Consider the following 8398-nt stretch of genomic DNA (forward strand, 5'->3'; position numbering starts at 1 on the left):
ATCAGTAGTAATACACTGTAAGATTATGGTCTGGAGGAGGAAGAGAGAACTTGGATTCTCAGTGGGCTGACTCCTGTCAAACAGAGAGTGAGAGAAAGGGGTTGGGCTGCACACCCTCATTCTCTTTCTGATCACCAATCAGATTAAGTCTGTATCAATTATCTACTGCTGTTGAAAAACCACCTGAAAACTTAGTGGTTACAACCACCATTCTCTCTGTTCACAATGTCAGCAGTTTTCACGGGGCCCATTTGGGAGGCCATTCTTCTGGTCTTGTCTGGGGCACATATGTAGCTGCAGCTGTCTGCAGCTCACCTGGGGCTGGAGAGTGGAAAGTGGGTAGAAACCCACATCTAGTGATTGCTTTTGGCTTTGGGCTGGGCCCTTTCCATGCAGCCTCTCATCATGAAGTCTGGGCTTCCTTATGTAGTGGCAGCACACAGGGTTGAGAGCAAGGCCACTGGAGGGTGAGAGGTTCTGAAGCCACAGCCCATCACTTGCACACATACCGGGGGTGAAAGCAAGTCACAGTGCCAGCCAGATGGAAAGAGTGGAGAAATTAATTTCACCTCGTAATGGGAGGAGTGCCAAATCCACATTGTAAAGGGCCTGTGGAGGGAGGAATTATTGTGACCACTTTTGGAAACAATATTCCACAAAGTCCATCTTCCTCTGATGGACAGATGAGTAAAGGGGTAGCGTGCAAGGCAAGGGTGCTCTCTCCATATGGAAGGACACAGGAGTAAGGGAGAGGTGTCTATTTTTCCCACTCACCCAAGAAACAGATAATAATGATAAATAGAGGGTTCTTATGAAACACATAAAACCCCACTCCTTCCACGACATTCCAAGACCAGAAGGAAAACAAAACAAAACGAAACAATGCAACCTTACCTGCAAATAGCAATTACAGTCATTGACAGTGACATTAGTAACATTACTCTCTTCTTATATCTTCAAACCTTTAAGCACATACTCAATATATTGAGTAGCGACTTTGAATTCAAAAATATATTGAAACTATAGATTTGTAAACTCTATATAGTTATAGATATCTATTGAAACTATAGATTTGTAAACTATATATATATATATACATAATCCAAAAATCTATATATATTCACACACATATATTTTTAAATTATATATATATATGTATATACACACATATATATGCACACACATATTTTAAACCCTGGCATAACTCAAGAAAGTTCAAACACATTTTTTGCTTGATTTAAAAAGAAAGTCAAAGAATATACTGAACAGTGAGATGAGATTTTCATATTACAAAGTTTATTGTTAAATATCAGCATAATTAAAAAACATTTCAAACTCAGTTTTTCTCCTTAGGGCTTTACAAATGGAACAGAGTCCTCTCTATTTTCAGATGGCATCATACCAAGGGAGAGAGGAGATGGAGATTTCTAAGCACGATTCATTTTGCCTCTGAGGCCACAGGGCTTCTTGCTAATAAAAAAGGCTGCTAGCCCATCACAACCCTGCGGATTTTGGTGCTGATGAGTAAAAGGGAAAAACGACACCTGCGTCATAAGCAGTGGCTAATGAGACAGGAGAATCGTGGCCAGTGAAGGAGACAGCTTCAGTGAGCAGCAGCCTGTGAGTGTGCATTTCCAAGGAATCCAAACAACTCTGTGGCAGCCAGGAAGTCCACTTGCAATGGCTCTAACCATTCCCTTCAAGAAAGCCAAACACTCACTGAGCAAAACTGGACCCACGTATGGAAATGAGTCTGTCATGAATACCAGGCTTCAGTACATGCACTCCTTGGAGCCATGGATTGGGTATGGTACAATCTAGTCACAGCTGGGAAAGGAGCTGGTGCTGCCTCTGTTATGTGTTTTTATCTTTTTACTCTGAATCAAGGAAACTGCAAAGTGGAAACACAGAACCCAAAAGAGGAAATGGAAAAGCCAGAGTGGCACATAATTCTTGCCCTCTCTCTGTGGGTTCTCCCTGCAGTGAGCTCCAGCTCAACCAGGATGGAGCTAGAGAGAAGGAAAGATGCCCAAAGGGAGCTTCTGGTATTTGGGGGTTGTTTACATGCTGGAATGTCACAGAAAGACTATCCCCACCTACAGTTTCTGTTCCTTTTCACTTATGATAATAATGGGCAGTGAATCTCCCTCCCTCCCTCCCTCTTTTCCTTTCCTCTCTCCCTCCCTCTTTTCCTTTCCTCTCTCCCTTCCTCTCCTCCTTCCCTTGCTTTTTCTTTCTTTTTAGATTTCTCATTACTGTTCACTATGAAACTTGGTAAAAACAACCATGACCATGATGGAATGTTGTGAAAACTGATCATACAAACTGGGTCATTCTTGTGACATCAAACTAACCCAGAGTATAGAAGCCAGGAGGGAAGAGCACTCAGGGCACATAACATTGCTCCAAGAATGTCACTCTCTGTAAGCCTGGCTGCTGAAACTGCCTGCTGTCATCTGAAACCAGTTTTACCTAATGGCTACTGAAACAACGTGCTGTGATTCTAAGAACAGTTTTACCCACCACTTTCACCACTTGCCACTCAGAGCATGCCAGCCCCCCAGAAACTTACCAGTGCCAATGAATTTTCTGGAAAAACAATGCACACCACTTCTCCTTTTAATAAAACTTCCAACCTTCTCTTTGTTTTTCAAATATACCAAAGACTACCTAGTCTGTGGGGTCTGTGTGTATGCTCTGACTTACAATGCTTGAATCTCAAAATGTTAAATTTAGATAGTCATCTCTACATAATTTATTTGACTTACAATGTGACGGATACCCACACAGCTCAGGGACAAAAAATCAAACTCTTCTTCTCTGCTATTTACCACTTCACTTTTGACACCAAACGTGTGCGTTTTTCTCTTACATTAAGCAATTTTCCAACTCTTGAGACACCAAGTGTGTATCCTTCAATTCAATTATGATGCCACCCAGACAGAGCTAGGGCAGACCCCAAAGGTTAAGGGCTCAGTCCCACAAGACTGCCTCCTATTTCAGAAACGAGTTGAAAGTTCCAGGTTGTGACCTGTATTTCTGACCAATTGGCTATAAATTAGGCTTTCTCATGACCCCCTCCTAGGGTCTGATAATTTGCAAGAACAGCTCACAGAATTCAGATAGAGTTCTTTATTTACTATTACTGATTTATTACAAAAGATATTCTAAAGGATAAAAATAAACAGCCAGATGAAGAAATGTATAGGGCAAAAGATGGGGGAGGGGCAGGGAGCTTCCAGGCTCTCTCTGGGCATGCTACCCTCCCAGCATGTATTCACTAAGCCAGGGGCCCTCCAATCTCCATTGATTAGGGTTTTTGTGGAGGTGCCAGGATGTAGGCATGATTGATTAAACCAGAAGCCATTGGTGGTTGAATTCAATCTCCATTCCTTCTTCCCTCCCCAGAGGTGGGGCAGCAGGTATAGGGGCTGAAATTTCTAATCTTCTTATCATATTGTTGGTTTCTCTGGCAGTCAGCCCTCATCCTGAAGGTATCTAGGGGCTTTCACCCACCAGTTATCTCATTAATATAAAGCAAAAAGATACTCTTACCACTCTAGAGATTCTAAGGATTTTAGAAACTCTGGTATCAGAAACCTGAGTCTAAGACCAAAATAGCAAAAGATACTCCCATCACTCCATCATATGGGAAGTTATGAGAGTCTATAAGCTCTGTGCCAGGTACCAGCAGCAGAGACCAAATATGTACTTCTTATTATGCTACTGGAACATTCAAAAAAGCCATTTTGACCATGAAAGATGTAGGACACGTGATTCAGAATATCTTCTTAAGGATGTGAGGAGTTCTGAATTTTGCATGTCTTTTATTTTGTATATGTTAATGTGCATATGTAAATCCGTGCACACACACATATAAACTTTCAAAAATATTTGTGAATCTTTGAGAATCATAGCAAGACTGGGTCCTCAGAAATATCAGTATTTTATTTTTATTTTTAATTTTTTTTGGGTACATAGGGATTTGTATTTATGGGGTACATGATATATTTTGGTACAGGCCTGTAATTTATAACAATCACATCATGGAAAATTGGATATTCATCTTGTCAATTGTTAATTCTTTGTGCCACAAATAATCTAATTATGCTATTTTAGTTATTTTTAAATGTACAAATAAATTATGATTGAGTATAGTTCCTATGTTGTGCTATCAAATACTATTTTATTTTATTTTATTTTATTTTTTTGAGATGGAGTCTCATTCAATTGCCCAGGCTGTAGCGTAATCGCACAATCTTGGCTCACTGCAACTTCTGCCTCCCAGATTCAAGTGATTCTCCTGCCGCAGCCTCCTGAGTGGCTGAGATTGCAGACATGCACCACCACACCTGGCTAATTTTTTTGTATTTTTAATACAGATGGGGTTTCACCACATTGGCCAGGCCAGTCTTGAAATCCTGACCTCAAGTGATCTACCCACCTCTGCCTCCCAAAGTGCTCTGATTACAGGCATGAGCCACTGGGTCCAGCCTTATTTATTCTTTCTATTTTTTTGTGTGCCCATTAGCCATCCCCACCTTTCCCCACCCACCCACTGCCCTTTCTCTGATAACCATCCTTCTATTCTCTATCTCCATGAGTTCAACTGTTTTGAGAAAAATCAGTATTTTGATATATTCCATTTTATTTCTGAAATCATCCTCATAAAATTAATAAAACTACTAGGTTTTTAACAAAATCATAAAATTTGAATAGAGGCATAGCAGCTTGCCCTGTAACCTGCTGTACACTGCTTAGAGATTGCCTAGCTCCTGTCACAAGGTCCTAACTTCTAAAGATAACTTCTTTAACATAAGGAACCTCAGATTTCCATTTTGAGATTTTTCCAGATCTTGAATTCCAAGGGTTCACTGACACCAGCCAATCTGAAGACTCCCTCTGAGGAACCGACCCAGAGCAAGAATGGTTTCTATATCCTTATGATTTCATTCCTCACACCCTAACCATTCATCAGCTCCCAGCTCCTCACCCCCCTACTCAAAAAAATTCCCTTAAAAACCCCAGCCCAAAACTCCCCAAGGAAACAGATTTGCGGTTACCTCCCACCTCCTCATGTTGCTGCCATATGATTACTAAACTCTTCTCTGCTGCAGCTCTCCTTATTCTGGTGTATTGGTTTGTTATCATGTAATGGGCAATTGAACCTAGTGGTCCTATAAAATTTCTTTACTGAAAAAAATCTGGTATTCTTTCTGCTTTTTAAGTAGCTTCATCATAGTGGAAAACTTTGCTTTTTACTTACAATGTAACCTTCAGCCAATGACAGATTTTAGTAATTGCTTTTGACCTGTTAAATAATTCTCTTCTGGGCTAAAGTTTATGTAGCACATCTGTATCTAAAATAATGCCAGAGGAAAAAAAAATGGCCCTAATATAAGAAGCTGGGAAAAGGTTGAAACTTCACTGGTCATGGAGGAGGCTCCCACTTGATTAGATCATCCTTGTACAAGAACAGGTTCTCAGAGAAGCTGAAACTTGGCCAGCCTGGCAAATAGTAAAGCATCAGGGTGATAAAGTAGTGTTTTCTGGGGGATTGTGTGTTCACTGCATGGGGTTATTTTCTAGTAATATTTCATTATAGAAAGGTACAGTGCAAATTCACCAAAATCCTTACCTTCTTATGTTAGGCACAGTATCACATACTCTTGAGTCTGGCATGAATATCTTTAGTCTCCACCCCACTCTCTGGTCAACAGAGTCATCTATCTTAACTTAAAAAAAAATAATAACAGTAATAGTGAAAGTGCATACCTCATTCCTCCTAAATAGGTTATATTCTTATCCTCCTTTAAGGCATGAGAAACTCAAGGCAAAGAGAGGCCAACTAACTTGCCCAAAGCCAAACATTGATAGGTGGTTGTATTAGTCCATTCTCACACTGCTATAAAGACATACCGGAGACTGGGTAATTTAAAAAGAAAAGAAGCTTAATCAGTTCATGGTTCTGCATGTTATACAAGCTTCTTCTTCTGCAAAGGCCTCAGTAAACTTACAATCATGGCAAAAGTCAAAGGGGAAGCAGGCACATATTCACATGGCTGGCAAGAGACATAGAGACAGAGAATAGGGAGATGCTACACACTTTCAAACAACCAGATCTTGTGAAAACTCTATCACAAGAACAGCAAAGGGGAAGTCTGCACCAATGATTCAATCATCTCCTAGAAAAGTGAAAAATAACTCCAAAATCTAGGAAGGAGAATAAAACCAGTCAGCCTGTGTGGCTTGGACTGGCTAGGAGCTGGGAGGTGAGTCCCCAATACAAGAAAGGGTGAGTGAGTATGTTTCTTTGGTTTACTTTCTCACTGGAGAAATGTACAATTTAGGCCATGGGAGAGCGCAGTGACCCTCTCAATCCCTTAATCTAATGCAGAGAGCAGCTGGAAGACTGTGAGAAGGACTTGTTTCAGGGAGGAAACACACTCGACCCAGTTCACTTCCTGAAATCTAAGTGGTGACAGTAAGAACATATTGCTAATTGTATTAGTCCATTTTCACACTGCTATAAAGACATGCCTGAGACTGGGTAACTTATAGAGAACAAAGGTTCAATTCACTCACATTTCCATAGGCTGTGCAGAAGGCATGGCTGGGAAGGCCTCAGGAAACTTACAAGCAAGGTAAAGGGGAAGCAGGCACAAGTTTCAGATGGCAGAGCAGGAGAGACAGAGAGGTAAGGAGGAAATGCCACACACTTTTTAACCATCAGATCTCATAAGAACTCATTCACTATCATGAAAACAGAAAAGGGGAAGTCCGCCCCCATGATCCTATCACCTCTTACCAGGTCCCTCATTCAACATGGGGAATTACAATTCAGCATGAGATTTGGGTGGCTATATAGAGCCAAACCATATTATTCTACCACCGTATCAGAGGTGTGTGTACCAGAGCAGCTCAATCTTGAATAGGGGCTGGGAAAAATGAGGCTAAGACCTACTGGGCTGCATTCCCAGATGGTTAAGGCATTCTGAGTCACAGGAACAGATAGGAGGTCAGCGCAAGATACAGGTCATAAAGACCTTGCTGATAAAACAGTTTGCAGTAAATAAGCCCGCTAAAACCCACCAAAACCAAGATGGTAGCAAGAGTGACCTCTGATCGTCCTCATTGCTATACTTCCACCAGCACCATGAGAGTTTACAAATGCTATGGCAATGTCAGGAAGTTACCCTATATGGTCTAAAAAGAGGACATGAATTATCGACCCCTTGTTTAGCTTATCACAAAAATGGGCAACCAGCAGCCCTTGGGGTTGCTCTGTCTATGGAGTAGCCATTCTTTTATTCCTTCACTTTCTTATTAAACTTGCTTTCACTTTATTCTAGGAACTCACCCTGAATTCTTTCTTGTGCAAGATCCATGAACCCTCTCTTGGGGTCTGGATCTGGACCCCTTTTTGGCAACACTGGCCCCTCTCAAATTTCATGTCCTTTTCACATTTCAAAACAAAATCACGCCTTACCAACAGTTTCCCAAAGTCTTAAGACATTCCAGCATTAACCCAAAAATCCAAGTCCAAAATCTCATCTGAGACAATGCAAGTCCCTTCTGTCTATGAGTCTGTAAAATAAAAAACAAGTTAGTTACTTCCAAGATACAATGGGTGTCTAGGCATTGGGTAAATGTTCTCATTCCAAAGGGTAGAAATTGGCCAAAATAAAGAGGCTACAGGCCCCATGCAAGTCAGAAACCCAGCAGGGCATTCATTAAATCTTAAAGCTCCAAAATTATTTCCTTTGATTCCATGTCTCATATCCACGCCACACTGATGCAAGAGGTGGGCTCCCAAGATCTTGGGAAGCTCCTCCCCTGTGGCTCTGCAGGGGTACAACCCCCACAGCTATTTTCCCAGGCTGGCGTTCAGTGCCTGTGGCTTTTCCAGGTGCACAGTGCAAGCTGTCAGTGAATCTACCATTATGGGGTGTGGAGAATGGTGGCCCTCTTCTCATAGCTCCACTAGGCAGTGCCCCCGTGAGGACTCTGCATGTAGCCTGCAACCCCACATTTTCCCTCCTTGCTGCCCTAGTAGAGGTTCTTCATGAGGGCTCTGCTCTTTCAGCAGACTTCTCCCTGAACATCCAGGTGTTTCCATACGTCCTCTGAAATCTGGGCAGATATACCCAAGCATCAACTCTTGTCATCTGTGCACCTGTAAGCTTAATGCCATGTGGAAGCCTTGGTGGCTTTCAGCTTGGTGGCTTGCACTCTCTGGAACAGCAGCATCAGCTGTATGTTGGCCCCTTTTAGCCATAGCTAGAGTGGCTGGGACACAGGGCACCATGTCCTGAGGCTGTGCAGAGCAGTGGGGCCCTGGACCTGGCCCACAAAACCATTTTTTCCTCCTAGGCCTCTGGGCCTGTGATGGGTGGGG

The sequence above is a fragment of the Cebus imitator genome, unplaced genomic scaffold, assembly GCF_001604975.1.
Source record: "Cebus imitator isolate Cc_AM_T3 unplaced genomic scaffold, Cebus_imitator-1.0 Scaffold53, whole genome shotgun sequence".
Lineage (NCBI taxonomy): Eukaryota > Metazoa > Chordata > Mammalia > Primates > Cebidae > Cebus > Cebus imitator.